Source organism: Anomaloglossus baeobatrachus, unplaced genomic scaffold, assembly GCF_048569485.1.
Source record: "Anomaloglossus baeobatrachus isolate aAnoBae1 unplaced genomic scaffold, aAnoBae1.hap1 Scaffold_3492, whole genome shotgun sequence".
NCBI classification, from domain to species: domain Eukaryota; kingdom Metazoa; phylum Chordata; class Amphibia; order Anura; family Aromobatidae; genus Anomaloglossus; species Anomaloglossus baeobatrachus.
In genome coordinates, this window is record NW_027442855.1 from 39,091 (window position 1) to 66,718 (window position 27,628).

General features: G+C 47.5%; 19 non-coding genes and 2 pseudogenes across 19 annotated transcripts; all 21 read left to right on the plus strand.

The window, feature by feature from the left end:
• The first annotated feature begins 94 nt into the window (after window positions 1–94).
• LOC142272430 (U2 spliceosomal RNA) lies at window positions 95–285 on the plus strand. Its single transcript, XR_012737300.1, has one exon. It is a non-coding gene; the product is annotated as a U2 spliceosomal RNA (small nuclear RNA).
• A 1,919-nt stretch (window positions 286–2,204) lies between these two features.
• Window positions 2,205–2,397, plus strand: LOC142272453 (U2 spliceosomal RNA). Its single transcript, XR_012737321.1, has one exon. It is a non-coding gene; the product is annotated as a U2 spliceosomal RNA (small nuclear RNA).
• Window positions 2,398–3,514: 1,117 nt separating this feature from the next.
• LOC142272431 (U2 spliceosomal RNA) lies at window positions 3,515–3,705 on the plus strand. Its single transcript, XR_012737301.1, has one exon. It is a non-coding gene; the product is annotated as a U2 spliceosomal RNA (small nuclear RNA).
• A 1,117-nt stretch (window positions 3,706–4,822) lies between these two features.
• Window positions 4,823–5,013, plus strand: LOC142272432 (U2 spliceosomal RNA). Its single transcript, XR_012737302.1, has one exon. It is a non-coding gene; the product is annotated as a U2 spliceosomal RNA (small nuclear RNA).
• Window positions 5,014–6,130: 1,117 nt separating this feature from the next.
• On the plus strand, window positions 6,131–6,321 carry LOC142272433 (U2 spliceosomal RNA). Its single transcript, XR_012737303.1, has one exon. It is a non-coding gene; the product is annotated as a U2 spliceosomal RNA (small nuclear RNA).
• Window positions 6,322–7,438: 1,117 nt separating this feature from the next.
• LOC142272434 (U2 spliceosomal RNA) lies at window positions 7,439–7,629 on the plus strand. Its single transcript, XR_012737304.1, has one exon. It is a non-coding gene; the product is annotated as a U2 spliceosomal RNA (small nuclear RNA).
• Window positions 7,630–8,746: 1,117 nt separating this feature from the next.
• On the plus strand, window positions 8,747–8,937 carry LOC142272435 (U2 spliceosomal RNA). The gene has a single exon (XR_012737305.1). It is a non-coding gene; the product is annotated as a U2 spliceosomal RNA (small nuclear RNA).
• Window positions 8,938–10,054: 1,117 nt separating this feature from the next.
• On the plus strand, window positions 10,055–10,245 carry LOC142272436 (U2 spliceosomal RNA). Its single transcript, XR_012737306.1, has one exon. It is a non-coding gene; the product is annotated as a U2 spliceosomal RNA (small nuclear RNA).
• Window positions 10,246–11,362: 1,117 nt separating this feature from the next.
• Window positions 11,363–11,504, plus strand: LOC142272403 (U2 spliceosomal RNA; annotated as a pseudogene).
• A 697-nt stretch (window positions 11,505–12,201) lies between these two features.
• On the plus strand, window positions 12,202–12,397 carry LOC142272457 (U2 spliceosomal RNA). The gene has a single exon (XR_012737325.1). It is a non-coding gene; the product is annotated as a U2 spliceosomal RNA (small nuclear RNA).
• Window positions 12,398–13,514: 1,117 nt separating this feature from the next.
• On the plus strand, window positions 13,515–13,705 carry LOC142272437 (U2 spliceosomal RNA). Its single transcript, XR_012737307.1, has one exon. It is a non-coding gene; the product is annotated as a U2 spliceosomal RNA (small nuclear RNA).
• Window positions 13,706–14,822: 1,117 nt separating this feature from the next.
• Window positions 14,823–15,013, plus strand: LOC142272438 (U2 spliceosomal RNA). The gene has a single exon (XR_012737308.1). It is a non-coding gene; the product is annotated as a U2 spliceosomal RNA (small nuclear RNA).
• Window positions 15,014–16,130: 1,117 nt separating this feature from the next.
• On the plus strand, window positions 16,131–16,321 carry LOC142272441 (U2 spliceosomal RNA). The gene has a single exon (XR_012737310.1). It is a non-coding gene; the product is annotated as a U2 spliceosomal RNA (small nuclear RNA).
• Window positions 16,322–17,438: 1,117 nt separating this feature from the next.
• LOC142272442 (U2 spliceosomal RNA) lies at window positions 17,439–17,629 on the plus strand. Its single transcript, XR_012737311.1, has one exon. It is a non-coding gene; the product is annotated as a U2 spliceosomal RNA (small nuclear RNA).
• A 1,117-nt stretch (window positions 17,630–18,746) lies between these two features.
• On the plus strand, window positions 18,747–18,937 carry LOC142272443 (U2 spliceosomal RNA). The gene has a single exon (XR_012737312.1). It is a non-coding gene; the product is annotated as a U2 spliceosomal RNA (small nuclear RNA).
• Window positions 18,938–20,054: 1,117 nt separating this feature from the next.
• On the plus strand, window positions 20,055–20,196 carry LOC142272402 (U2 spliceosomal RNA; annotated as a pseudogene).
• A 697-nt stretch (window positions 20,197–20,893) lies between these two features.
• LOC142272399 (U2 spliceosomal RNA) lies at window positions 20,894–21,089 on the plus strand. The gene has a single exon (XR_012737276.1). It is a non-coding gene; the product is annotated as a U2 spliceosomal RNA (small nuclear RNA).
• A 1,117-nt stretch (window positions 21,090–22,206) lies between these two features.
• Window positions 22,207–22,397, plus strand: LOC142272444 (U2 spliceosomal RNA). Its single transcript, XR_012737313.1, has one exon. It is a non-coding gene; the product is annotated as a U2 spliceosomal RNA (small nuclear RNA).
• A 1,919-nt stretch (window positions 22,398–24,316) lies between these two features.
• Window positions 24,317–24,509, plus strand: LOC142272454 (U2 spliceosomal RNA). Its single transcript, XR_012737322.1, has one exon. It is a non-coding gene; the product is annotated as a U2 spliceosomal RNA (small nuclear RNA).
• Window positions 24,510–25,626: 1,117 nt separating this feature from the next.
• LOC142272445 (U2 spliceosomal RNA) lies at window positions 25,627–25,817 on the plus strand. Its single transcript, XR_012737314.1, has one exon. It is a non-coding gene; the product is annotated as a U2 spliceosomal RNA (small nuclear RNA).
• Window positions 25,818–26,934: 1,117 nt separating this feature from the next.
• On the plus strand, window positions 26,935–27,125 carry LOC142272446 (U2 spliceosomal RNA). The gene has a single exon (XR_012737315.1). It is a non-coding gene; the product is annotated as a U2 spliceosomal RNA (small nuclear RNA).
• Window positions 27,126–27,628: the final 503 nt, after the last annotated feature.

Here is a 27,628-nt window from a genome sequence, read left to right on the forward strand (position 1 = left end):
TGTAGGCGTGGGTTTGTCTCCCTCTCGCTCTCTCTCCCTAAGATGTGTCCGGCATAGGCCAGGGTGCCACTCGAGGCCCAAACCAATTCTGGTTATCGCTTCTCGGCCTTTTGGCTAAGATCAAGTGTAGTATCTGTTCTTATCAGTTTAATATCTGATACGTCCCCTATCTGGGGACCATATATTAAATGGATTTTTAGAACAGGGAGATGGAAAAAGAGCTTGCTCTGTCCACTCCACGCATTGACCTGGTATTGCAGTACCTCCAGGAACGGTGCACCCCTTCTTAACCCAGTTTCCAAAAGCAGAACTCGATTCACCTGATTCATATTAGCCCGATTAGCGAATTGAAATGAATTTTTATCTAACACACTTTTTACTTGCTTTATTCATCCAAATAGCAAACTCATCACCACTCAACTTCACCAACTCTGCTATGTCCCGTGCAGTATCTTGTTGTCAGTCTAATCTAGATCATGTGTAATTGAATGGAATAGATCCCTTTTGGACAAAGTGGAGTCAGATGCTGCAGTGACCACAGGTGTGAGAGGATCTACAATTGGCATCTGGTGTTATCTCTCTGCTTCCACTCCAAATAAAGTTACCTGTTGTTACCTGAACGTCAAATACTAAGAATGGGCGGCCTATGAAAGAATTAGTACTTTCATTAAGTATACTAAACCGGCTAATTGGGAATAGACAAACTGTAAAAAGCCCTCTGAGAAAGCCCCTCTCTAACCTTTGTTAGTAAGCTTTTCTGTAGCCTGCCTGTTGATGTATTTTCGGTTTGAACAGTGCACAACATGAAGAGACGGAACACTGGCGGCTTGTCACAATGCCCCCCGATGACATCACAATAGCGCTGCTGCCTAGAAAACAAGCCGCGCAGAAGAAGTTGTTCTTTGGGTGGGAGGGTGGGCTAGTGGAAGGAGGGGGCAATCTCTTTTTTTCCCGGGTGGTAGGGGGATGACAGGAGAAGGGAAGCGGGTGGTGAGAAAGGTACAGAGGGCAGGGTTTGGGGGCTGGGAAGGAAAGGGAAAAGATTAGGGTTTGGGGATGATGAAAGGGCTTTCTACGGGTAAGGATGGCAAAGGGTGGCAGTGACGGAAAGTCAGGCAACCTGTCCTGTCCGTCTTTTTGTATCGTGAATTGGAAAGACTGCAAGGGGGAGGGGAGTTGCTTGCGCCCTAAAGGAGGAGTTATTCAGATTCATTGCAGTGGGCGGCGGCTGCAAAACGCACCATTCTTCTTGTTTTTGCTCTGCAAAGCAGCCTTTTCAAGGGTTGGCTTGGGTGACAAAATGTCTTGTGTAGGCGTGGGTTTGTCTCCCTCTCGCTCTCTCTCCCTAAGATGTGTCCGGCATAGGCCAGGGTGCCACTCGAGGCCCAAACCAATTCTGGTTATCGCTTCTCGGCCTTTTGGCTAAGATCAAGTGTAGTGTTGTTCGAAGAGGTGGTTTAAGCTCCAGGCCACCTTAGTACAATGATACAATGCACACTGGAAGGTTGCGCTTGCTAGTACTCTGGGTGGATAGTATATTCATCTAGTGGAAAACATGGCCCTACCAGGATCGAGGCTATTAGACTGAGTAAGGGTGGGGGGCTATGGTACAACGTGCCCCAGGACTGACGACCCTGGAGTGAGTCTGAGCTTGCTGGCTTGGGACCCCGGCAAGCCTTGGGCTCTGTAGCACACCGTACCTTGCCTTTTCATACTTTTTGAGCATATTACCCTATCCCGGCCTTCTGGCTAGGAAGGGAAATTTTTATAATCCCGGTCGGAGGTCTGGTCAGCTTTGGGCTGAGAAACTAACACCCGGTTGGAGGTCCGGGTCAGCTTCGGCTGAGAAACCAACACCCGGTTGGAGGTCTGGGTCAGCTTCGGCTGAGAAACCAACACCCGGTTGGAGGTCCGGTTAGCCTTGGGCTGAGAAACCAACACCGGTTGACGGTCCGGGCAGTTTCGGCTGCGAAACCAACAACTAGTAGCTCTCTACTCCACTTGGGTAAGATGCCTGGGTGGACGCTGGGAGCAACGACAAGGCTCAACCAGGCTTCGGCTTGGGGGAGCACCGAAGATCCCTGACCCTTGCTGTGGCCTTCTGGCTCGGAGGGACGGGGTTGATTTTTGGGGACCCTCTCCTCACGGTGGGGTCCACACGAATCCTAGCCTTTGCACTGTTTTTGGTGTGACTTCGGTCATGCATTTTTTGTGGTGCTTTGGAAAGCTTCATTAAATCAAAAATCTGTTCTTATCAGTTTAATATCTGATACGTCCCCTATCTGGGGACCATATATTAAATGGATTTTTAGAACAGGGAGATGGAAAAAGAGCTTGCTCTGTCCACTCCACGCATTGACCTGGTATTGCAGTACCTCCAGGAACGGTGCACCCCTTCTTAACCCAGTTTCCAAAAGCAGAACTCGATTCACCTGATTCATATTAGCCCGATTAGCGAATTGAAATGAATTTTTATCTAACACACTTTTTACTTGCTTTATTCATCCAAATAGCAAACTCATCACCACTCAACTTCACCAACTCTGCTATGTCCCGTGCAGTATCTTGTTGTCAGTCTAATCTAGATCATGTGTAATTGAATGGAATAGATCCCTTTTGGACAAAGTGGAGTCAGATGCTGCAGTGACCACAGGTGTGAGAGGATCTACAATTGGCATCTGGTGTTATCTCTCTGCTTTCACTCCAAATAAAGTTACCTGTTGTTACCTGAACGTCAAATACTAAGAATGGGCGGCCTATGAAAGAATTAGTACTTTCATTAAGTATACTAAACCGGCTAATTGGGAATAGACAAACTGTAAAAAGCCCTCTGAGAAAGCCCCTCTCTAACCTTTGTTAGTAAGCTTTTCTGTAGCCTGCCTGTTGATGTATTTTCGGTTTGAACAGTGCACAACATGAAGAGACGGAACACTGGCGGCTTGTCACAATGCCCCCCGATGACATCACAATAGCGCTGCTGCCTAGAAAACAAGCTGCGCAGAAGAAGTTGTTCTTTGGGTGGGAGGGTGGGCTAGTGGAAGGAGGGGGCAATCTCTTTTTTTCCCGGGTGGTAGGGGGATGACAGGAGAAGGGAAGCGGGTGGTGAGAAAGGTACAGAGGGCAGGGTTTGGGGGCTGGGAAGGAAAGGGAAAAGATTAGGGTTTGGGGATGATGAAAGGGCTTTCTACGGGTAAGGATGGCAAAGGGTGGCAGTGACGGAAAGTCAGGCAACCTGTCCTGTCCGTCTTTTTGTATCGTGAATTGGAAAGACTGCAAGGGGGAGGGGAGTTGCTTGCGCCCTAAAGGAGGAGTTATTCAGATTCATTGCAGTGGGCGGCGGCTGCAAAACGCACCATTCTTCTTGTTTTTGCTCTGCAAAGCAGCCTTTTCAAGGGTTGGCTTGGGTGACAAAATGTCTTGTGTAGGCGTGGGTTTGTCTCCCTCTCGCTCTCTCTCCCTAAGATGTGTCCGGCATAGGCCAGGGTGCCACTCGAGGCCCAAACCAATTCTGGTTATCGCTTCTCGGCCTTTTGGCTAAGATCAAGTGTAGTATCTGTTCTTATCAGTTTAATATCTGATACGTCCCCTATCTGGGGACCATATATTAAATGGATTTTTAGAACAGGGAGATGGAAAAAGAGCTTGCTCTGTCCACTCCACGCATTGACCTGGTATTGCAGTACCTCCAGGAACGGTGCACCCCTTCTTAACCCAGTTTCCAAAAGCAGAACTCGATTCACCTGATTCATATTAGCCCGATTAGCGAATTGAAATGAATTTTTATCTAACACACTTTTTACTTGCTTTATTCATCCAAATAGCAAACTCATCACCACTCAACTTCACCAACTCTGCTATGTCCCGTGCAGTATCTTGTTGTCAGTCTAATCTAGATCATGTGTAATTGAATGGAATAGATCCCTTTTGGACAAAGTGGAGTCAGATGCTGCAGTGACCACAGGTGTGAGAGGATCTACAATTGGCATCTGGTGTTATCTCTCTGCTTCCACTCCAAATAAAGTTACCTGTTGTTACCTGAACGTCAAATACTAAGAATGGGCGGCCTATGAAAGAATTAGTACTTTCATTAAGTATACTAAACCGGCTAATTGGGAATAGACAAACTGTAAAAAGCCCTCTGAGAAAGCCCCTCTCTAACCTTTGTTAGTAAGCTTTTCTGTAGCCTGCCTGTTGATGTATTTTCGGTTTGAACAGTGCACAACATGAAGAGACGGAACACTGGCGGCTTGTCACAATGCCCCCCGATGACATCACAATAGCGCTGCTGCCTAGAAAACAAGCTGCGCAGAAGAAGTTGTTCTTTGGGTGGGAGGGTGGGCTAGTGGAAGGAGGGGGCAATCTCTTTTTTTCCCGGGTGGTAGGGGGATGACAGGAGAAGGGAAGCGGGTGGTGAGAAAGGTACAGAGGGCAGGGTTTGGGGGCTGGGAAGGAAAGGGAAAAGATTAGGGTTTGGGGATGATGAAAGGGCTTTCTACGGGTAAGGATGGCAAAGGGTGGCAGTGACGGAAAGTCAGGCAACCTGTCCTGTCCGTCTTTTTGTATCGTGAATTGGAAAGACTGCAAGGGGGAGGGGAGTTGCTTGCGCCCTAAAGGAGGAGTTATTCAGATTCATTGCAGTGGGCGGCGGCTGCAAAACGCACCATTCTTCTTGTTTTTGCTCTGCAAAGCAGCCTTTTCAAGGGTTGGCTTGGGTGACAAAATGTCTTGTGTAGGCGTGGGTTTGTCTCCCTCTCGCTCTCTCTCCCTAAGATGTGTCCGGCATAGGCCAGGGTGCCACTCGAGGCCCAAACCAATTCTGGTTATCGCTTCTCGGCCTTTTGGCTAAGATCAAGTGTAGTATCTGTTCTTATCAGTTTAATATCTGATACGTCCCCTATCTGGGGACCATATATTAAATGGATTTTTAGAACAGGGAGATGGAAAAAGAGCTTGCTCTGTCCACTCCACGCATTGACCTGGTATTGCAGTACCTCCAGGAACGGTGCACCCCTTCTTAACCCAGTTTCCAAAAGCAGAACTCGATTCACCTGATTCATATTAGCCCGATTAGCGAATTGAAATGAATTTTTATCTAACACACTTTTTACTTGCTTTATTCATCCAAATAGCAAACTCATCACCACTCAACTTCACCAACTCTGCTATGTCCCGTGCAGTATCTTGTTGTCAGTCTAATCTAGATCATGTGTAATTGAATGGAATAGATCCCTTTTGGACAAAGTGGAGTCAGATGCTGCAGTGACCACAGGTGTGAGAGGATCTACAATTGGCATCTGGTGTTATCTCTCTGCTTCCACTCCAAATAAAGTTACCTGTTGTTACCTGAACGTCAAATACTAAGAATGGGCGGCCTATGAAAGAATTAGTACTTTCATTAAGTATACTAAACCGGCTAATTGGGAATAGACAAACTGTAAAAAGCCCTCTGAGAAAGCCCCTCTCTAACCTTTGTTAGTAAGCTTTTCTGTAGCCTGCCTGTTGATGTATTTTCGGTTTGAACAGTGCACAACATGAAGAGACGGAACACTGGCGGCTTGTCACAATGCCCCCCGATGACATCACAATAGCGCTGCTGCCTAGAAAACAAGCTGCGCAGAAGAAGTTGTTCTTTGGGTGGGAGGGTGGGCTAGTGGAAGGAGGGGGCAATCTCTTTTTTTCCCGGGTGGTAGGGGGATGACAGGAGAAGGGAAGCGGGTGGTGAGAAAGGTACAGAGGGCAGGGTTTGGGGGCTGGGAAGGAAAGGGAAAAGATTAGGGTTTGGGGATGATGAAAGGGCTTTCTACGGGTAAGGATGGCAAAGGGTGGCAGTGACGGAAAGTCAGGCAACCTGTCCTGTCCGTCTTTTTGTATCGTGAATTGGAAAGACTGCAAGGGGGAGGGGAGTTGCTTGCGCCCTAAAGGAGGAGTTATTCAGATTCATTGCAGTGGGCGGCGGCTGCAAAACGCACCATTCTTCTTGTTTTTGCTCTGCAAAGCAGCCTTTTCAAGGGTTGGCTTGGGTGACAAAATGTCTTGTGTAGGCGTGGGTTTGTCTCCCTCTCGCTCTCTCTCCCTAAGATGTGTCCGGCATAGGCCAGGGTGCCACTCGAGGCCCAAACCAATTCTGGTTATCGCTTCTCGGCCTTTTGGCTAAGATCAAGTGTAGTATCTGTTCTTATCAGTTTAATATCTGATACGTCCCCTATCTGGGGACCATATATTAAATGGATTTTTAGAACAGGGAGATGGAAAAAGAGCTTGCTCTGTCCACTCCACGCATTGACCTGGTATTGCAGTACCTCCAGGAACGGTGCACCCCTTCTTAACCCAGTTTCCAAAAGCAGAACTCGATTCACCTGATTCATATTAGCCCGATTAGCGAATTGAAATGAATTTTTATCTAACACACTTTTTACTTGCTTTATTCATCCAAATAGCAAACTCATCACCACTCAACTTCACCAACTCTGCTATGTCCCGTGCAGTATCTTGTTGTCAGTCTAATCTAGATCATGTGTAATTGAATGGAATAGATCCCTTTTGGACAAAGTGGAGTCAGATGCTGCAGTGACCACAGGTGTGAGAGGATCTACAATTGGCATCTGGTGTTATCTCTCTGCTTCCACTCCAAATAAAGTTACCTGTTGTTACCTGAACGTCAAATACTAAGAATGGGCGGCCTATGAAAGAATTAGTACTTTCATTAAGTATACTAAACCGGCTAATTGGGAATAGACAAACTGTAAAAAGCCCTCTGAGAAAGCCCCTCTCTAACCTTTGTTAGTAAGCTTTTCTGTAGCCTGCCTGTTGATGTATTTTCGGTTTGAACAGTGCACAACATGAAGAGACGGAACACTGGCGGCTTGTCACAATGCCCCCCGATGACATCACAATAGCGCTGCTGCCTAGAAAACAAGCTGCGCAGAAGAAGTTGTTCTTTGGGTGGGAGGGTGGGCTAGTGGAAGGAGGGGGCAATCTCTTTTTTTCCCGGGTGGTAGGGGGATGACAGGAGAAGGGAAGCGGGTGGTGAGAAAGGTACAGAGGGCAGGGTTTGGGGGCTGGGAAGGAAAGGGAAAAGATTAGGGTTTGGGGATGATGAAAGGGCTTTCTACGGGTAAGGATGGCAAAGGGTGGCAGTGACGGAAAGTCAGGCAACCTGTCCTGTCCGTCTTTTTGTATCGTGAATTGGAAAGACTGCAAGGGGGAGGGGAGTTGCTTGCGCCCTAAAGGAGGAGTTATTCAGATTCATTGCAGTGGGCGGCGGCTGCAAAACGCACCATTCTTCTTGTTTTTGCTCTGCAAAGCAGCCTTTTCAAGGGTTGGCTTGGGTGACAAAATGTCTTGTGTAGGCGTGGGTTTGTCTCCCTCTCGCTCTCTCTCCCTAAGATGTGTCCGGCATAGGCCAGGGTGCCACTCGAGGCCCAAACCAATTCTGGTTATCGCTTCTCGGCCTTTTGGCTAAGATCAAGTGTAGTATCTGTTCTTATCAGTTTAATATCTGATACGTCCCCTATCTGGGGACCATATATTAAATGGATTTTTAGAACAGGGAGATGGAAAAAGAGCTTGCTCTGTCCACTCCACGCATTGACCTGGTATTGCAGTACCTCCAGGAACGGTGCACCCCTTCTTAACCCAGTTTCCAAAAGCAGAACTCGATTCACCTGATTCATATTAGCCCGATTAGCGAATTGAAATGAATTTTTATCTAACACACTTTTTACTTGCTTTATTCATCCAAATAGCAAACTCATCACCACTCAACTTCACCAACTCTGCTATGTCCCGTGCAGTATCTTGTTGTCAGTCTAATCTAGATCATGTGTAATTGAATGGAATAGATCCCTTTTGGACAAAGTGGAGTCAGATGCTGCAGTGACCACAGGTGTGAGAGGATCTACAATTGGCATCTGGTGTTATCTCTCTGCTTCCACTCCAAATAAAGTTACCTGTTGTTACCTGAACGTCAAATACTAAGAATGGGCGGCCTATGAAAGAATTAGTACTTTCATTAAGTATACTAAACCGGCTAATTGGGAATAGACAAACTGTAAAAAGCCCTCTGAGAAAGCCCCTCTCTAACCTTTGTTAGTAAGCTTTTCTGTAGCCTGCCTGTTGATGTATTTTCGGTTTGAACAGTGCACAACATGAAGAGACGGAACACTGGCGGCTTGTCACAATGCCCCCCGATGACATCACAATAGCGCTGCTGCCTAGAAAACAAGCTGCGCAGAAGAAGTTGTTCTTTGGGTGGGAGGGTGGGCTAGTGGAAGGAGGGGGCAATCTCTTTTTTTCCCGGGTGGTAGGGGGATGACAGGAGAAGGGAAGCGGGTGGTGAGAAAGGTACAGAGGGCAGGGTTTGGGGGCTGGGAAGGAAAGGGAAAAGATTAGGGTTTGGGGATGATGAAAGGGCTTTCTACGGGTAAGGATGGCAAAGGGTGGCAGTGACGGAAAGTCAGGCAACCTGTCCTGTCCGTCTTTTTGTATCGTGAATTGGAAAGACTGCAAGGGGGAGGGGAGTTGCTTGCGCCCTAAAGGAGGAGTTATTCAGATTCATTGCAGTGGGCGGCGGCTGCAAAACGCACCATTCTTCTTGTTTTTGCTCTGCAAAGCAGCCTTTTCAAGGGTTGGCTTGGGTGACAAAATGTCTTGTGTAGGCGTGGGTTTGTCTCCCTCTCGCTCTCTCTCCCTAAGATGTGTCCGGCATAGGCCAGGGTGCCACTCGAGGCCCAAACCAATTCTGGTTATCGCTTCTCGGCCTTTTGGCTAAGATCAAGTGTAGTATCTGTTCTTATCAGTTTAATATCTGATACGTCCCCTATCTGGGGACCATATATTAAATGGATTTTTAGAACAGGGAGATGGAAAAAGAGCTTGCTCTGTCCACTCCACGCATTGACCTGGTATTGCAGTACCTCCAGGAACGGTGCACCCCTTCTTAACCCAGTTTCCAAAAGCAGAACTCGATTCACCTGATTCATATTAGCCCGATTAGCGAATTGAAATGAATTTTTATCTAACACACTTTTTACTTGCTTTATTCATCCAAATAGCAAACTCATCACCACTCAACTTCACCAACTCTGCTATGTCCCGTGCAGTATCTTGTTGTCAGTCTAATCTAGATCATGTGTAATTGAATGGAATAGATCCCTTTTGGACAAAGTGGAGTCAGATGCTGCAGTGACCACAGGTGTGAGAGGATCTACAATTGGCATCTGGTGTTATCTCTCTGCTTCCACTCCAAATAAAGTTACCTGTTGTTACCTGAACGTCAAATACTAAGAATGGGCGGCCTATGAAAGAATTAGTACTTTCATTAAGTATACTAAACCGGCTAATTGGGAATAGACAAACTGTAAAAAGCCCTCTGAGAAAGCCCCTCTCTAACCTTTGTTAGTAAGCTTTTCTGTAGCCTGCCTGTTGATGTATTTTCGGTTTGAACAGTGCACAACATGAAGAGACGGAACACTGGCGGCTTGTCACAATGCCCCCCGATGACATCACAATAGCGCTGCTGCCTAGAAAACAAGCTGCGCAGAAGAAGTTGTTCTTTGGGTGGGAGGGTGGGCTAGTGGAAGGAGGGGGCAATCTCTTTTTTTCCCGGGTGGTAGGGGGATGACAGGAGAAGGGAAGCGGGTGGTGAGAAAGGTACAGAGGGCAGGGTTTGGGGGCTGGGAAGGAAAGGGAAAAGATTAGGGTTTGGGGATGATGAAAGGGCTTTCTACGGGTAAGGATGGCAAAGGGTGGCAGTGACGGAAAGTCAGGCAACCTGTCCTGTCCGTCTTTTTGTATCGTGAATTGGAAAGACTGCAAGGGGGAGGGGAGTTGCTTGCGCCCTAAAGGAGGAGTTATTCAGATTCATTGCAGTGGGCGGCGGCTGCAAAACGCACCATTCTTCTTGTTTTTGCTCTGCAAAGCAGCCTTTTCAAGGGTTGGCTTGGGTGACAAAATGTCTTGTGTAGGCGTGGGTTTGTCTCCCTCTCGCTCTCTCTCCCTAAGATGTGTCCGGCATAGGCCAGGGTGCCACTCGAGGCCCAAACCAATTCTGGTTATCGCTTCTCGGCCTTTTGGCTAAGATCAAGTGTAGTATCTGTTCTTATCAGTTTAATATCTGATACGTCCCCTATCTGGGGACCATATATTAAATGGATTTTTAGAACAGGGAGATGGAAAAAGAGCTTGCTCTGTCCACTCCACGCATTGACCTGGTATTGCAGTACCTCCAGGAACGGTGCACCCCTTCTTAACCCAGTTTCCAAAAGCAGAACTCGATTCACCTGATTCATATTAGCCCGATTAGCGAATTGAAATGAATTTTTATCTAACACACTTTTTACTTGCTTTATTCATCCAAATAGCAAACTCATCACCACTCAACTTCACCAACTCTGCTATGTCCCGTGCAGTATCTTGTTGTCAGTCTAATCTAGATCATGTGTAATTGAATGGAATAGATCCCTTTTGGACAAAGTGGAGTCAGATGCTGCAGTGACCACAGGTGTGAGAGGATCTACAATTGGCATCTGGTGTTATCTCTCTGCTTCCACTCCAAATAAAGTTACCTGTTGTTACCTGAACGTCAAATACTAAGAATGGGCGGCCTATGAAAGAATTAGTACTTTCATTAAGTATACTAAACCGGCTAATTGGGAATAGACAAACTGTAAAAAGCCCTCTGAGAAAGCCCCTCTCTAACCTTTGTTAGTAAGCTTTTCTGTAGCCTGCCTGTTGATGTATTTTCGGTTTGAACAGTGCACAACATGAAGAGACGGAACACTGGCGGCTTGTCACAATGCCCCCCGATGACATCACAATAGCGCTGCTGCCTAGAAAACAAGCTGCGCAGAAGAAGTTGTTCTTTGGGTGGGAGGGTGGGCTAGTGGAAGGAGGGGGCAATCTCTTTTTTTCCCGGGTGGTAGGGGGATGACAGGAGAAGGGAAGCGGGTGGTGAGAAAGGTACAGAGGGCAGGGTTTGGGGGCTGGGAAGGAAAGGGAAAAGATTAGGGTTTGGGGATGATGAAAGGGCTTTCTACGGGTAAGGATGGCAAAGGGTGGCAGTGACGGAAAGTCAGGCAACCTGTCCTGTCCGTCTTTTTGTATCGTGAATTGGAAAGACTGCAAGGGGGAGGGGAGTTGCTTGCGCCCTAAAGGAGGAGTTATTCAGATTCATTGCAGTGGGCGGCGGCTGCAAAACGCACCATTCTTCTTGTTTTTGCTCTGCAAAGCAGCCTTTTCAAGGGTTGGCTTGGGTGACAAAATGTCTTGTGTAGGCGTGGGTTTGTCTCCCTCTCGCTCTCTCTCCCTAAGATGTGTCCGGCATAGGCCAGGGTGCCACTCGAGGCCCAAACCAATTCTGGTTATCGCTTCTCGGCCTTTTGGCTAAGATCAAGTGTAGTATCGTTCGAAAAGGTGGTTTAAGGCTCCGGCCACCTTAGTACAATGATGCAATGCACACTGGAAGGTTGCGCTTGTTAGTACTTTGGGAGGATAGTATATCCATCTAGAGGAAACCATGGCCCTACCAGGATCGAGGCTATTAGACTGAGTAAGTGTGGGGGTTATGGTGCAATGTGCCCCAGGAATGGACACCCTGGAGGGAGTCTGAACTTGCTAGGTTGGGACCCTGGTAAGCCTCAGACTCTGTCGCACGCCGCGCCTTGCCTATTCATACTTTCCAAGCATATTGCCCTATCCCGGCCTTCTGGCTAAGAAGGGAAATTTTTATAATCCCGGTCGGAGGTCCGGTCAGCTTTGGGCTGAGAAACCAACACCCGGTTGGAGGTCCGGGTCAGCTTTGGCTGAGAAACCAACACCCGGTTGGAGGTCCGGTTAGCCTTGGGCTGAGAAACCAACACCCGGTTGGAGGTCCGGTCAGCCTTGGGCTGAGAAACCAACACCCGGTTGGAGGTCCGGTCAGCCTTGGGCTGAGAAACCAACACCGGTTGACGGTCCGGGCAGTCTCGGCTGCGAAACCAACGACTAGTAGCTCCCTACTCCACTTGGGTAAGATGCCTCGGTGGACGCTGGGAGCAACAACAAGGCTCAACCAGGCTTCGGCTTGGGGGAGCACCGAAGATCCCTGACCCTCGCTGTGGCCTTCTGGCTCGGAGGGACGGGGTTGATTTTTGGGGATCCTCTTCTCACGGAGGGGTCCACACGAATCCTAGCCTTTGCACTGTTTTTGGTGTGACTTCGGTCATGCATTTTTGCGGTGCTTTGGAAAGCTTCATTAAATCAAAAATCTGTTCTTATCAGTTTAATATCTGATACGTCCCCTATCTGGGGACCATATATTAAATGGATTTTTAGAACAGGGAGATGGAAAAAGAGCTTGCTCTGTCCACTCCACGCATTGACCTGGTATTGCAGTACCTCCAGGAACGGTGCACCCCTTCTTAACCCAGTTTCCAAAAGCAGAACTCGATTCACCTGATTCATATTAGCCCGATTAGCGAATTGAAATGAATTTTTATCTAACACACTTTTTACTTGCTTTATTCATCCAAATAGCAAACTCATCACCACTCAACTTCACCAACTCTGCTATGTCCCGTGCAGTATCTTGTTGTCAGTCTAATCTAGATCATGTGTAATTGAATGGAATAGATCCCTTTTGGACAAAGTGGAGTCAGATGCTGCAGTGACCACAGGTGTGAGAGGATCTACAATTGGCATCTGGTGTTATCTCTCTGCTTCCACTCCAAATAAAGTTACCTGTTGTTACCTGAACGTCAAATACTAAGAATGGGCGGCCTATGAAAGAATTAGTACTTTCATTAAGTATACTAAACCGGCTAATTGGGAATAGACAAACTGTAAAAAGCCCTCTGAGAAAGCCCCTCTCTAACCTTTGTTAGTAAGCTTTTCTGTAGCCTGCCTGTTGATGTATTTTCGGTTTGAACAGTGCACAACATGAAGAGACGGAACACTGGCGGCTTGTCACAATGCCCCCCGATGACATCACAATAGCGCTGCTGCCTAGAAAACAAGCTGCGCAGAAGAAGTTGTTCTTTGGGTGGGAGGGTGGGCTAGTGGAAGGAGGGGGCAATCTCTTTTTTTCCCGGGTGGTAGGGGGATGACAGGAGAAGGGAAGCGGGTGGTGAGAAAGGTACAGAGGGCAGGGTTTGGGGGCTGGGAAGGAAAGGGAAAAGATTAGGGTTTGGGGATGATGAAAGGGCTTTCTACGGGTAAGGATGGCAAAGGGTGGCAGTGACGGAAAGTCAGGCAACCTGTCCTGTCCGTCTTTTTGTATCGTGAATTGGAAAGACTGCAAGGGGGAGGGGAGTTGCTTGCGCCCTAAAGGAGGAGTTATTCAGATTCATTGCAGTGGGCGGCGGCTGCAAAACGCACCATTCTTCTTGTTTTTGCTCTGCAAAGCAGCCTTTTCAAGGGTTGGCTTGGGTGACAAAATGTCTTGTGTAGGCGTGGGTTTGTCTCCCTCTCGCTCTCTCTCCCTAAGATGTGTCCGGCATAGGCCAGGGTGCCACTCGAGGCCCAAACCAATTCTGGTTATCGCTTCTCGGCCTTTTGGCTAAGATCAAGTGTAGTATCTGTTCTTATCAGTTTAATATCTGATACGTCCCCTATCTGGGGACCATATATTAAATGGATTTTTAGAACAGGGAGATGGAAAAAGAGCTTGCTCTGTCCACTCCACGCATTGACCTGGTATTGCAGTACCTCCAGGAACGGTGCACCCCTTCTTAACCCAGTTTCCAAAAGCAGAACTCGATTCACCTGATTCATATTAGCCCGATTAGCGAATTGAAATGAATTTTTATCTAACACACTTTTTACTTGCTTTATTCATCCAAATAGCAAACTCATCACCACTCAACTTCACCAACTCTGCTATGTCCCGTGCAGTATCTTGTTGTCAGTCTAATCTAGATCATGTGTAATTGAATGGAATAGATCCCTTTTGGACAAAGTGGAGTCAGATGCTGCAGTGACCACAGGTGTGAGAGGATCTACAATTGGCATCTGGTGTTATCTCTCTGCTTCCACTCCAAATAAAGTTACCTGTTGTTACCTGAACGTCAAATACTAAGAATGGGCGGCCTATGAAAGAATTAGTACTTTCATTAAGCATACTAAACCGGCTAATTGGGAATAGACAAACTGTAAAAAGCCCTCTGAGAAAGCCCCTCTCTAACCTTTGTTAGTAAGCTTTTCTGTAGCCTGCCTGTTGATGTATTTTCGGTTTGAACAGTGCACAACATGAAGAGACGGAACACTGGCGGCTTGTCACAATGCCCCCCGATGACATCACAATAGCGCTGCTGCCTAGAAAACAAGCTGCGCAGAAGAAGTTGTTCTTTGGGTGGGAGGGTGGGCTAGTGGAAGGAGGGGGCAATCTCTTTTTTTCCCGGGTGGTAGGGGGATGACAGGAGAAGGGAAGCGGGTGGTGAGAAAGGTACAGAGGGCAGGGTTTGGGGGCTGGGAAGGAAAGGGAAAAGATTAGGGTTTGGGGATGATGAAAGGGCTTTCTACGGGTAAGGATGGCAAAGGGTGGCAGTGACGGAAAGTCAGGCAACCTGTCCTGTCCGTCTTTTTGTATCGTGAATTGGAAAGACTGCAAGGGGGAGGGGAGTTGCTTGCGCCCTAAAGGAGGAGTTATTCAGATTCATTGCAGTGGGCGGCGGCTGCAAAACGCACCATTCTTCTTGTTTTTGCTCTGCAAAGCAGCCTTTTCAAGGGTTGGCTTGGGTGACAAAATGTCTTGTGTAGGCGTGGGTTTGTCTCCCTCTCGCTCTCTCTCCCTAAGATGTGTCCGGCATAGGCCAGGGTGCCACTCGAGGCCCAAACCAATTCTGGTTATCGCTTCTCGGCCTTTTGGCTAAGATCAAGTGTAGTATCTGTTCTTATCAGTTTAATATCTGATACGTCCCCTATCTGGGGACCATATATTAAATGGATTTTTAGAACAGGGAGATGGAAAAAGAGCTTGCTCTGTCCACTCCACGCATTGACCTGGTATTGCAGTACCTCCAGGAACGGTGCACCCCTTCTTAACCCAGTTTCCAAAAGCAGAACTCGATTCACCTGATTCATATTAGCCCGATTAGCGAATTGAAATGAATTTTTATCTAACACACTTTTTACTTGCTTTATTCATCCAAATAGCAAACTCATCACCACTCAACTTCACCAACTCTGCTATGTCCCGTGCAGTATCTTGTTGTCAGTCTAATCTAGATCATGTGTAATTGAATGGAATAGATCCCTTTTGGACAAAGTGGAGTCAGATGCTGCAGTGACCACAGGTGTGAGAGGATCTACAATTGGCATCTGGTGTTATCTCTCTGCTTCCACTCCAAATAAAGTTACCTGTTGTTACCTGAACGTCAAATACTAAGAATGGGCGGCCTATGAAAGAATTAGTACTTTCATTAAGTATACTAAACCGGCTAATTGGGAATAGACAAACTGTAAAAAGCCCTCTGAGAAAGCCCCTCTCTAACCTTTGTTAGTAAGCTTTTCTGTAGCCTGCCTGTTGATGTATTTTCGGTTTGAACAGTGCACAACATGAAGAGACGGAACACTGGCGGCTTGTCACAATGCCCCCCGATGACATCACAATAGCGCTGCTGCCTAGAAAACAAGCTGCGCAGAAGAAGTTGTTCTTTGGGTGGGAGGGTGGGCTAGTGGAAGGAGGGGGCAATCTCTTTTTTTCCCGGGTGGTAGGGGGATGACAGGAGAAGGGAAGCGGGTGGTGAGAAAGGTACAGAGGGCAGGGTTTGGGGGCTGGGAAGGAAAGGGAAAAGATTAGGGTTTGGGGATGATGAAAGGGCTTTCTACGGGTAAGGATGGCAAAGGGTGGCAGTGACGGAAAGTCAGGCAACCTGTCCTGTCCGTCTTTTTGTATCGTGAATTGGAAAGACTGCAAGGGGGAGGGGAGTTGCTTGCGCCCTAAAGGAGGAGTTATTCAGATTCATTGCAGTGGGCGGCGGCTGCAAAACGCACCATTCTTCTTGTTTTTGCTCTGCAAAGCAGCCTTTTCAAGGGTTGGCTTGGGTGACAAAATGTCTTGTGTAGGCGTGGGTTTGTCTCCCTCTCGCTCTCTCTCCCTAAGATGTGTCCGGCATAGGCCAGGGTGCCACTCGAGGCCCAAACCAATTCTGGTTATCGCTTCTCGGCCTTTTGGCTAAGATCAAGTGTAGTATCTGTTCTTATCAGTTTAATATCTGATACGTCCCCTATCTGGGGACCATATATTAAATGGATTTTTAGAACAGGGAGATGGAAAAAGAGCTTGCTCTGTCCACTCCACGCATTGACCTGGTATTGCAGTACCTCCAGGAACGGTGCACCCCTTCTTAACCCAGTTTCCAAAAGCAGAACTCGATTCACCTGATTCATATTAGCCCGATTAGCGAATTGAAATGAATTTTTATCTAACACACTTTTTACTTGCTTTATTCATCCAAATAGCAAACTCATCACCACTCAACTTCACCAACTCTGCTATGTCCCGTGCAGTATCTTGTTGTCAGTCTAATCTAGATCATGTGTAATTGAATGGAATAGATCCCTTTTGGACAAAGTGGAGTCAGATGCTGCAGTGACCACAGGTGTGAGAGGATCTACAATTGGCATCTGGTGTTATCTCTCTGCTTCCACTCCAAATAAAGTTACCTGTTGTTACCTGAACGTCAAATACTAAGAATGGGCGGCCTATGAAAGAATTAGTACTTTCATTAAGTATACTAAACCGGCTAATTGGGAATAGACAAACTGTAAAAAGCCCTCTGAGAAAGCCCCTCTCTAACCTTTGTTAGTAAGCTTTTCTGTAGCCTGCCTGTTGATGTATTTTCGGTTTGAACAGTGCACAACATGAAGAGACGGAACACTGGCGGCTTGTCACAATGCCCCCCGATGACATCACAATAGCGCTGCTGCCTAGAAAACAAGCTGCGCAGAAGAAGTTGTTCTTTGGGTGGGAGGGTGGGCTAGTGGAAGGAGGGGGCAATCTCTTTTTTTCCCGGGTGGTAGGGGGATGACAGGAGAAGGGAAGCGGGTGGTGAGAAAGGTACAGAGGGCAGGGTTTGGGGGCTGGGAAGGAAAGGGAAAAGATTAGGGTTTGGGGATGATGAAAGGGCTTTCTACGGGTAAGGATGGCAAAGGGTGGCAGTGACGGAAAGTCAGGCAACCTGTCCTGTCCGTCTTTTTGTATCGTGAATTGGAAAGACTGCAAGGGGGAGGGGAGTTGCTTGCGCCCTAAAGGAGGAGTTATTCAGATTCATTGCAGTGGGCGGCGGCTGCAAAACGCACCATTCTTCTTGTTTTTGCTCTGCAAAGCAGCCTTTTCAAGGGTTGGCTTGGGTGACAAAATGTCTTGTGTAGGCGTGGGTTTGTCTCCCTCTCGCTCTCTCTCCCTAAGATGTGTCCGGCATAGGCCAGGGTGCCACTCGAGGCCCAAACCAATTCTGGTTATCGCTTCTCGGCCTTTTGGCTAAGATCAAGTGTAGTATCTGTTCTTATCAGTTTAATATCTGATACGTCCCCTATCTGGGGACCATATATTAAATGGATTTTTAGAACAGGGAGATGGAAAAAGAGCTTGCTCTGTCCACTCCACGCATTGACCTGGTATTGCAGTACCTCCAGGAACGGTGCACCCCTTCTTAACCCAGTTTCCAAAAGCAGAACTCGATTCACCTGATTCATATTAGCCCGATTAGCGAATTGAAATGAATTTTTATCTAACACACTTTTTACTTGCTTTATTCATCCAAATAGCAAACTCATCACCACTCAACTTCACCAACTCTGCTATGTCCCGTGCAGTATCTTGTTGTCAGTCTAATCTAGATCATGTGTAATTGAATGGAATAGATCCCTTTTGGACAAAGTGGAGTCAGATGCTGCAGTGACCACAGGTGTGAGAGGATCTACAATTGGCATCTGGTGTTATCTCTCTGCTTCCACTCCAAATAAAGTTACCTGTTGTTACCTGAACGTCAAATACTAAGAATGGGCGGCCTATGAAAGAATTAGTACTTTCATTAAGTATACTAAACCGGCTAATTGGGAATAGACAAACTGTAAAAAGCCCTCTGAGAAAGCCCCTCTTTAACCTTTGTTAGTAAGCTTTTCTGTAGCCTGCCTGTTGATGTATTTTCGGTTTGAACAGTGCACAACATGAAGAGACGGAACACTGGCGGCTTGTCACAATGCCCCCCGATGACATCACAATAGCGCTGCTGCCTAGAAAACAAGCTGCGCAGAAGAAGTTGTTCTTTGGGTGGGAGGGTGGGCTAGTGGAAGGAGGGGGCAATCTCTTTTTTTCCCGGGTGGTAGGGGGATGACAGGAGAAGGGAAGCGGGTGGTGAGAAAGGTACAGAGGGCAGGGTTTGGGGGCTGGGAAGGAAAGGGAAAAGATTAGGGTTTGGGGATGATGAAAGGGCTTTCTACGGGTAAGGATGGCAAAGGGTGGCAGTGACGGAAAGTCAGGCAACCTGTCCTGTCCGTCTTTTTGTATCGTGAATTGGAAAGACTGCAAGGGGGAGGGGAGTTGCTTGCGCCCTAAAGGAGGAGTTATTCAGATTCATTGCAGTGGGCGGCGGCTGCAAAACGCACCATTCTTCTTGTTTTTGCTCTGCAAAGCAGCCTTTTCAAGGGTTGGCTTGGGTGACAAAATGTCTTGTGTAGGCGTGGGTTTGTCTCCCTCTCGCTCTCTCTCCCTAAGATGTGTCCGGCATAGGCCAGGGTGCCACTCGAGGCCCAAACCAATTCTGGTTATCGCTTCTCGGCCTTTTGGCTAAGATCAAGTGTAGTATCTGTTCTTATCAGTTTAATATCTGATACGTCCCCTATCTGGGGACCATATATTAAATGGATTTTTAGAACAGGGAGATGGAAAAAGAGCTTGCTCTGTCCACTCCACGCATTGACCTGGTATTGCAGTACCTCCAGGAACGGTGCACCCCTTCTTAACCCAGTTTCCAAAAGCAGAACTCGATTCACCTGATTCATATTAGCCCGATTAGAGAATTGAAATGAATTTTTATCTAACACACTTTTTACTTGCTTTATTCATCCAAATAGCAAACTCATCACCACTCAACTTCACCAACTCTGCTATGTCCCGTGCAGTATCTTGTTGTCAGTCTAATCTAGATCATGTGTAATTGAATGGAATAGATCCCTTTTGGACAAAGTGGAGTCAGATGCTGCAGTGACCACAGGTGTGAGAGGATCTACAATTGGCATCTGGTGTTATCTCTCTGCTTCCACTCCAAATAAAGTTACCTGTTGTTACCTGAACGTCAAATACTAAGAATGGGCGGCCTATGAAAGAATTAGTACTTTCATTAAGTATACTAAACCGGCTAATTGGGAATAGACAAACTGTAAAAAGCCCTCTGAGAAAGCCCCTCTCTAACCTTTGTTAGTAAGCTTTTCTGTAGCCTGCCTGTTGATGTATTTTCGGTTTGAACAGTGCACAACATGAAGAGACGGAACACTGGCGGCTTGTCACAATGCCCCCCGATGACATCACAATAGCGCTGCTGCCTAGAAAACAAGCTGCGCAGAAGAAGTTGTTCTTTGGGTGGGAGGGTGGGCTAGTGGAAGGAGGGGGCAATCTCTTTTTTTCCCGGGTGGTAGGGGGATGACAGGAGAAGGGAAGCGGGTGGTGAGAAAGGTACATAGGGCAGGGTTTGGGGGCTGGGAAGGAAAGGGAAAAGATTAGGGTTTGGGGATGATGAAAGGGCTTTCTACGGGTAAGGATGGCAAAGGGTGGCAGTGACGGAAAGTCAGGCAACCTGTCCTGTCCGTCTTTTTGTATCGTGAATTGGAAAGACTGCAAGGGGGAGGGGAGTTGCTTGCGCCCTAAAGGAGGAGTTATTCAGATTCATTGCAGTGGGCGGCGGCTGCAAAACGCACCATTCTTCTTGTTTTTGCTCTGCAAAGCAGCCTTTTCAAGGGTTGGCTTGGGTGACAAAATGTCTTGTGTAGGCGTGGGTTTGTCTCCCTCTCGCTCTCTCTCCCTAAGATGTGTCCGGCATAGGCCAGGGTGCCACTCGAGGCCCAAACCAATTCTGGTTATCGCTTCTCGGCCTTTTGGCTAAGATCAAGTGTAGTATTGTTCGAAAAGGTGGTTTAAGGCTCCGGCCACCTTAGTACAATGATGCAATGCACACTGGAAGGTTGCACTTGTTAGTACTTTGGGAGGATAGTATATCCATCTAGAGGAAACCATGGCCCTACCAGGATTGAGGCTATTAGACTGAGTAAGTGTGGGGGTTATGGTGCAATGTGCCCCAGGAATGGACACCCTGGAGGGAATCTGAACTTGCTAGGTTGGGACCCTGGTAAGCCTCAGACTCTGTCGCACGCCGCGCCTTGCCTATTCATACTTTCCAAGCATATTGCCCTATCCTGGCCTTCTGGCTAAGAAGGGAAATTTTTATAATCCCGGTCGGAAGTCCGGTCAGCTTTGGGCTGAGAAACCAACACCCGGTTGGAGGTCCGGGTCAGCTTTGGCTGAGAAACCAACACCCGGTTGGAGGTCCGGTTAGCCTTGGGCTGAGAAACCAACACCCGGTTGGAGGTCCGGTCAGCCTTGGGCTGAGAAACCAACACCCGGTTGGAGGTCCGGTCAGCCTTGGGCTGAGAAACCAACACCGGTTGACGGTCCGGGCAGTCTCGGCTGCGAAACCAACGACTAGTAGCTCCCTACTCCACTTGGGTAAGATGCCTCGGTGGACGCTGGGAGCAACAACAAGGCTCAACCAGGCTTCGGCTTGGGGGAGCACCGAAGATCCCTGACCCTCGCTGTGGCCTTCTGGCTCGGAGGGACGGGGTTGATTTTTGGGGATCCTCTTCTCACGGAGGGGTCCACACGAATCCTAGCCTTTGCACTGTTTTTGGTGTGACTTCGGTCATGCATTTTTGCGGTGCTTTGGAAAGCTTCATTAAATCAAAAATCTGTTCTTATCAGTTTAATATCTGATACGTCCCCTATCTGGGGACCATATATTAAATGGATTTTTAGAACAGGGAGATGGAAAAAGAGCTTGCTCTGTCCACTCCACGCATTGACCTGGTATTGCAGTACCTCCAGGAACGGTGCACCCCTTCTTAACCCAGTTTCCAAAAGCAGAACTCGATTCACCTGATTCATATTAGCCCGATTAGCGAATTGAAATGAATTTTTATCTAACACACTTTTTACTTGCTTTATTCATCCAAATAGCAAACTCATCACCACTCAACTTCACCAACTCTGCTATGTCCCGTGCAGTATCTTGTTGTCAGTCTAATCTAGATCATGTGTAATTGAATGGAATAGATCCCTTTTGGACAAAGTGGAGTCAGATGCTGCAGTGACCACAGGTGTGAGAGGATCTACAATTGGCATCTGGTGTTATCTCTCTGCTTCCACTCCAAATAAAGTTACCTGTTGTTACCTGAACGTCAAATACTAAGAATGGGCGGCCTATGAAAGAATTAGTACTTTCATTAAGTATACTAAACCGGCTAATTGGGAATAGACAAACTGTAAAAAGCCCTCTGAGAAAGCCCCTCTCTAACCTTTGTTAGTAAGCTTTTCTGTAGCCTGCCTGTTGATGTATTTTCGGTTTGAACAGTGCACAACATGAAGAGACGGAACACTGGCGGCTTGTCACAATGCCCCCCGATGACATCACAATAGCGCTGCTGCCTAGAAAACAAGCTGCGCAGAAGAAGTTGTTCTTTGGGTGGGAGGGTGGGCTAGTGGAAGGAGGGGGCAATCTCTTTTTTTCCCGGGTGGTAGGGGGATGACAGGAGAAGGGACGCGGGTGGTGAGAAAGGTACAGAGGGCAGGGTTTGGGGGCTGGGAAGGAAAGGGAAAAGATTAGGGTTTGGGGATGATGAAAGGGCTTTCTACGGGTAAGGATGGCAAAGGGTGGCAGTGACGGAAAGTCAGGCAACCTGTCCTGTCCGTCTTTTTGTATCGTGAATTGGAAAGACTGCAAGGGGGAGGGGAGTTGCTTGCGCCCTAAAGGAGGAGTTATTCAGATTCATTGCAGTGGGCGGCGGCTGCAAAACGCACCATTCTTCTTGTTTTTGCTCTGCAAAGCAGCCTTTTCAAGGGTTGGCTTGGGTGACAAAATGTCTTGTGTAGGCGTGGGTTTGTCTCCCTCTCGCTCTCTCTCCCTAAGATGTGTCCGGCATAGGCCAGGGTGCCACTCGAGGCCCAAACCAATTCTGGTTATCGCTTCTCGGCCTTTTGGCTAAGATCAAGTGTAGTATCTGTTCTTATCAGTTTAATATCTGATACGTCCCCTATCTGGGGACCATATATTAAATGGATTTTTAGAACAGGGAGATGGAAAAAGAGCTTGCTCTGTCCACTCCACGCATTGACCTGGTATTGCAGTACCTCCAGGAACGGTGCACCCCTTCTTAACCCAGTTTCCAAAAGCAGAACTCGATTCACCTGATTCATATTAGCCCGATTAGCGAATTGAAATGAATTTTTATCTAACACACTTTTTACTTGCTTTATTCATCCAAATAGCAAACTCATCACCACTCAACTTCACCAACTCTGCTATGTCCCGTGCAGTATCTTGTTGTCAGTCTAATCTAGATCATGTGTAATTGAATGGAATAGATCCCTTTTGGACAAAGTGGAGTCAGATGCTGCAGTGACCACAGGTGTGAGAGGATCTACAATTGGCATCTGGTGTTATCTCTCTGCTTCCACTCCAAATAAAGTTACCTGTTGTTACCTGAACGTCAAATACTAAGAATGGGCGGCCTATGAAAGAATTAGTACTTTCATTAAGTATACTAAACCGGCTAATTGGGAATAGACAAACTGTAAAAAGCCCTCTGAGAAAGCCCCTCTCTAACCTTTGTTAGTAAGCTTTTCTGTAGCCTGCCTGTTGATGTATTTTCGGTTTGAACAGTGCACAACATGAAGAGACGGAACACTGGCGGCTTGTCACAATGCCCCCCGATGACATCACAATAGCGCTGCTGCCTAGAAAACAAGCTGCGCAGAAGAAGTTGTTCTTTGGGTGGGAGGGTGGGCTAGTGGAAGGAGGGGGCAATCTCTTTTTTTCCCGGGTGGTAGGGGGATGACAGGAGAAGGGAAGCGGGTGGTGAGAAAGGTACAGAGGGCAGGGTTTGGGGGCTGGGAAGGAAAGGGAAAAGATTAGGGTTTGGGGATGATGAAAGGGCTTTCTACGGGTAAGGATGGCAAAGGGTGGCAGTGACGGAAAGTCAGGCAACCTGTCCTGTCCGTCTTTTTGTATCGTGAATTGGAAAGACTGCAAGGGGGAGGGGAGTTGCTTGCGCCCTAAAGGAGGAGTTATTCAGATTCATTGCAGTGGGCGGCGGCTGCAAAACGCACCATTCTTCTTGTTTTTGCTCTGCAAAGCAGCCTTTTCAAGGGTTGGCTTGGGTGACAAAATGTCTTGTGTAGGCGTGGGTTTGTCTCCCTCTCGCTCTCTCTCCCTAAGATGTGTCCGGCATAGGCCAGGGTGCCACTCGAGGCCCAAACCAATTCTGGTTATCGCTTCTCGGCCTTTTGGCTAAGATCAAGTGTAGTGTTGTTCGAAGAGGTGGTTTAAGCTCCAGGCCACCTTAGTACAATGATACAATGCACACTGGAAGGTTGCGCTTGCTAGTACTCTGGGTGGATAGTATATTCATCTAGAGGAAAACATGGCCCTACCAGGATCGAGGCTATTAGACTGAGTAAGGGTGGGGGGCTATGGTACAACGTGCCCCAGGACTGATGACCCTGGAGTGAGTCTGAGCTTGCTGGCTTGGGACCCCGGCAAGCCTTGGGCTCTGTAGCACACCGTACCTTGCCTTTTCATACTTTTTGAGCATATTACCCTATCCCGGCCTTCTGGCTAGGAAGGGAAATTTTTATAATCCCGGTCGGAGGTCTGGTCAGCTTTGGGCTGAGAAACTAACACCCGGTTGGAGGTCCGGGTCAGCTTCGGCTGAGAAACCAACACCCGGTTGGAGGTCTGGGTCAGCTTCGGCTGAGAAACCAACACCCGGTTGGAGGTCCGGTTAACCTTGGGCTGAGAAACCAACACCGGTTGACGGTCCGGGCAGTTTCGGCTGCGAAACCAACAACTAGTAGCTCTCTACTCCACTTGGGTAAGATGCCTGGGTGGACGCTGGGAGCAACGACAAGGCTCAACCAGGCTTCGGCTTGGGGGAGCACCGAAGATCCCCGACCCTTGCTGTGGCCTTCTGGCTCGGAGGGACGGGGTTGATTTTTGGGGACCCTCTCCTCACGGTGGGGTCCACACGAATCCTAGCCTTTGCACTGTTTTTGGTGTGACTTCGGTCATGCATTTTTTGTGGTGCTTTGGAAAGCTTCATTAAATCAAAAATCTGTTCTTATCAGTTTAATATCTGATACGTCCCCTATCTGGGGACCATATATTAAATGGATTTTTAGAACAGGGAGATGGAAAAAGAGCTTGCTCTGTCCACTCCACGCATTGACCTGGTATTGCAGTACCTCCAGGAACGGTGCACCCCTTCTTAACCCAGTTTCCAAAAGCAGAACTCGATTCACCTGATTCATATTAGCCCGATTAGCGAATTGAAATGAATTTTTATCTAACACACTTTTTACTTGCTTTATTCATCCAAATAGCAAACTCATCACCACTCAACTTCACCAACTCTGCTATGTCCCGTGCAGTATCTTGTTGTCAGTCTAATCTAGATCATGTGTAATTGAATGGAATAGATCCCTTTTGGACAAAGTGGAGTCAGATGCTGCAGTGACCACAGGTGTGAGAGGATCTACAATTGGCATCTGGTGTTATCTCTCTGCTTCCACTCCAAATAAAGTTACCTGTTGTTACCTGAACGTCAAATACTAAGAATGGGCGGCCTATGAAAGAATTAGTACTTTCATTAAGTATACTAAACCGGCTAATTGGGAATAGACAAACTGTAAAAAGCCCTCTGAGAAAGCCCCTCTCTAACCTTTGTTAGTAAGCTTTTCTGTAGCCTGCCTGTTGATGTATTTTCGGTTTGAACAGTGCACAACATGAAGAGACGGAACACTGGCGGCTTGTCACAATGCCCCCCGATGACATCACAATAGCGCTGCTGCCTAGAAAACAAGCTGCGCAGAAGAAGTTGTTCTTTGGGTGGGAGGGTGGGCTAGTGGAAGGAGGGGGCAATCTCTTTTTTTCCCGGGTGGTAGGGGGATGACAGGAGAAGGGAAGCGGGTGGTGAGAAAGGTACAGAGGGCAGGGTTTGGGGGCTGGGAAGGAAAGGGAAAAGATTAGGGTTTGGGGATGATGAAAGGGCTTTCTACGGGTAAGGATGGCAAAGGGTGGCAGTGACGGAAAGTCAGGCAACCTGTCCTGTCCGTCTTTTTGTATCGTGAATTGGAAAGACTGCAAGGGGGAGGGGAGTTGCTTGCGCCCTAAAGGAGGAGTTATTCAGATTCATTGCAGTGGGCGGCGGCTGCAAAACGCACCATTCTTCTTGTTTTTGCTCTGCAAAGCAGCCTTTTCAAGGGTTGGCTTGGGTGACAAAATGTCTTGTGTAGGCGTGGGTTTGTCTCCCTCTCGCTCTCTCTCCCTAAGATGTGTCCGGCATAGGCCAGGGTGCCACTCGAGGCCCAAACCAATTCTGGTTATCGCTTCTCGGCCTTTTGGCTAAGATCAAGTGTAGTATCTGTTCTTATCAGTTTAATATCTGATACGTCCCCTATCTGGGGACCATATATTAAATGGATTTTTAGAACAGGGAGATGGAAAAAGAGCTTGCTCTGTCCACTCCACGCATTGACCTGGTATTGCAGTACCTCCAGGAACGGTGCACCCCTTCTTAACCCAGTTTCCAAAAGCAGAACTCGATTCACCTGATTCATATTAGCCCGATTAGCGAATTGAAATGAATTTTTATCTAACACACTTTTTACTTGCTTTATTCATCCAAATAGCAAACTCATCACCACTCAACTTCACCAACTCTGCTATGTCCCGTGCAGTATCTTGTTGTCAGTCTAATCTAGATCATGTGTAATTGAATGGAATAGATCCCTTTTGGACAAAGTGGAGTCAGATGCTGCAGTGACCACAGGTGTGAGAGGATCTACAATTGGCATCTGGTGTTATCTCTCTGCTTCCACTCCAAATAAAGTTACCTGTTGTTACCTGAACGTCAAATACTAAGAATGGGCGGCCTATGAAAGAATTAGTACTTTCATTAAGTATACTAAACCGGCTAATTGGGAATAGACAAACTGTAAAAAGCCCTCTGAGAAAGCCCCTCTCTAACCTTTGTTAGTAAGCTTTTCTGTAGCCTGCCTGTTGATGTATTTTCGGTTTGAACAGTGCACAACATGAAGAGACGGAACACTGGCGGCTTGTCACAATGCCCCCCGATGACATCACAATAGCGCTGCTGCCTAGAAAACAAGCTGCGCAGAAGAAGTTGTTCTTTGGGTGGGAGGGTGGGCTAGTGGAAGGAGGGGGCAATCTCTTTTTTTCCCGGGTGGTAGGGGGATGACAGGAGAAGGGAAGCGGGTGGTGAGAAAGGTACAGAGGGCAGGGTTTGGGGGCTGGGAAGGAAAGGGAAAAGATTAGGGTTTGGGGATGATGAAAGGGCTTTCTACGGGTAAGGATGGCAAAGGGTGGCAGTGACGGAAAGTCAGGCAACCTGTCCTGTCCGTCTTTTTGTATCGTGAATTGGAAAGACTGCAAGGGGGAGGGGAGTTGCTTGCGCCCTAAAGGAGGAGTTATTCAGATTCATTGCAGTGGGCGGCGGCTGCAAAACGCACCATTCTTCTTGTTTTTGCTCTGCAAAGCAGCCTTTTCAAGGGTTGGCTTGGGTGACAAAATGTCTTGTGTAGGCGTGGGTTTGTCTCCCTCTCGCTCTCTCTCCCTAAGATGTGTCCGGCATAGGCCAGGGTGCCACTCGAGGCCCAAACCAATTCTGGTTATCGCTTCTCGGCCTTTTGGCTAAGATCAAGTGTAGTATCTGTTCTTATCAGTTTAATATCTGATACGTCCCCTATCTGGGGACCATATATTAAATGGATTTTTAGAACAGGGAGATGGAAAAAGAGCTTGCTCTGTCCACTCCACGCATTGACCTGGTATTGCAGTACCTCCAGGAACGGTGCACCCCTTCTTAACCCAGTTTCCAAAAGCAGAACTCGATTCACCTGATTCATATTAGCCCGATTAGCGAATTGAAATGAATTTTTATCTAACACACTTTTTACTTGCTTTATTCATCCAAATAGCAAACTCATCACCACTCAACTTCACCAACTCTGCTATGTCCCGTGCAGTATCTTGTTGTCAGTCTAATCTAGATCATGTGTAATTGAATGGAATAGATCCCTTTTGGACAAAGTGGAGTCAGATGCTGCAGTGACCACAGGTGTGAGAGGATCTACAATTGGCATCTGGTGTTATCTCTCTGCTTCCACTCCAAATAAAGTTACCTGTTGTTACCTGAACGTCAAATACTAAGAATGGGCGGCCTATGAAAGAATTAGTACTTTCATTAAGTATACTAAACCGGCTAATTGGGAATAGACAAACTGTAAAAAGCCCTCTGAGAAAGCCCCTCTCTAACCTTTGTTAGTAAGCTTTTCTGTAGCCTGCCTGTTGATGTATTTTCGGTT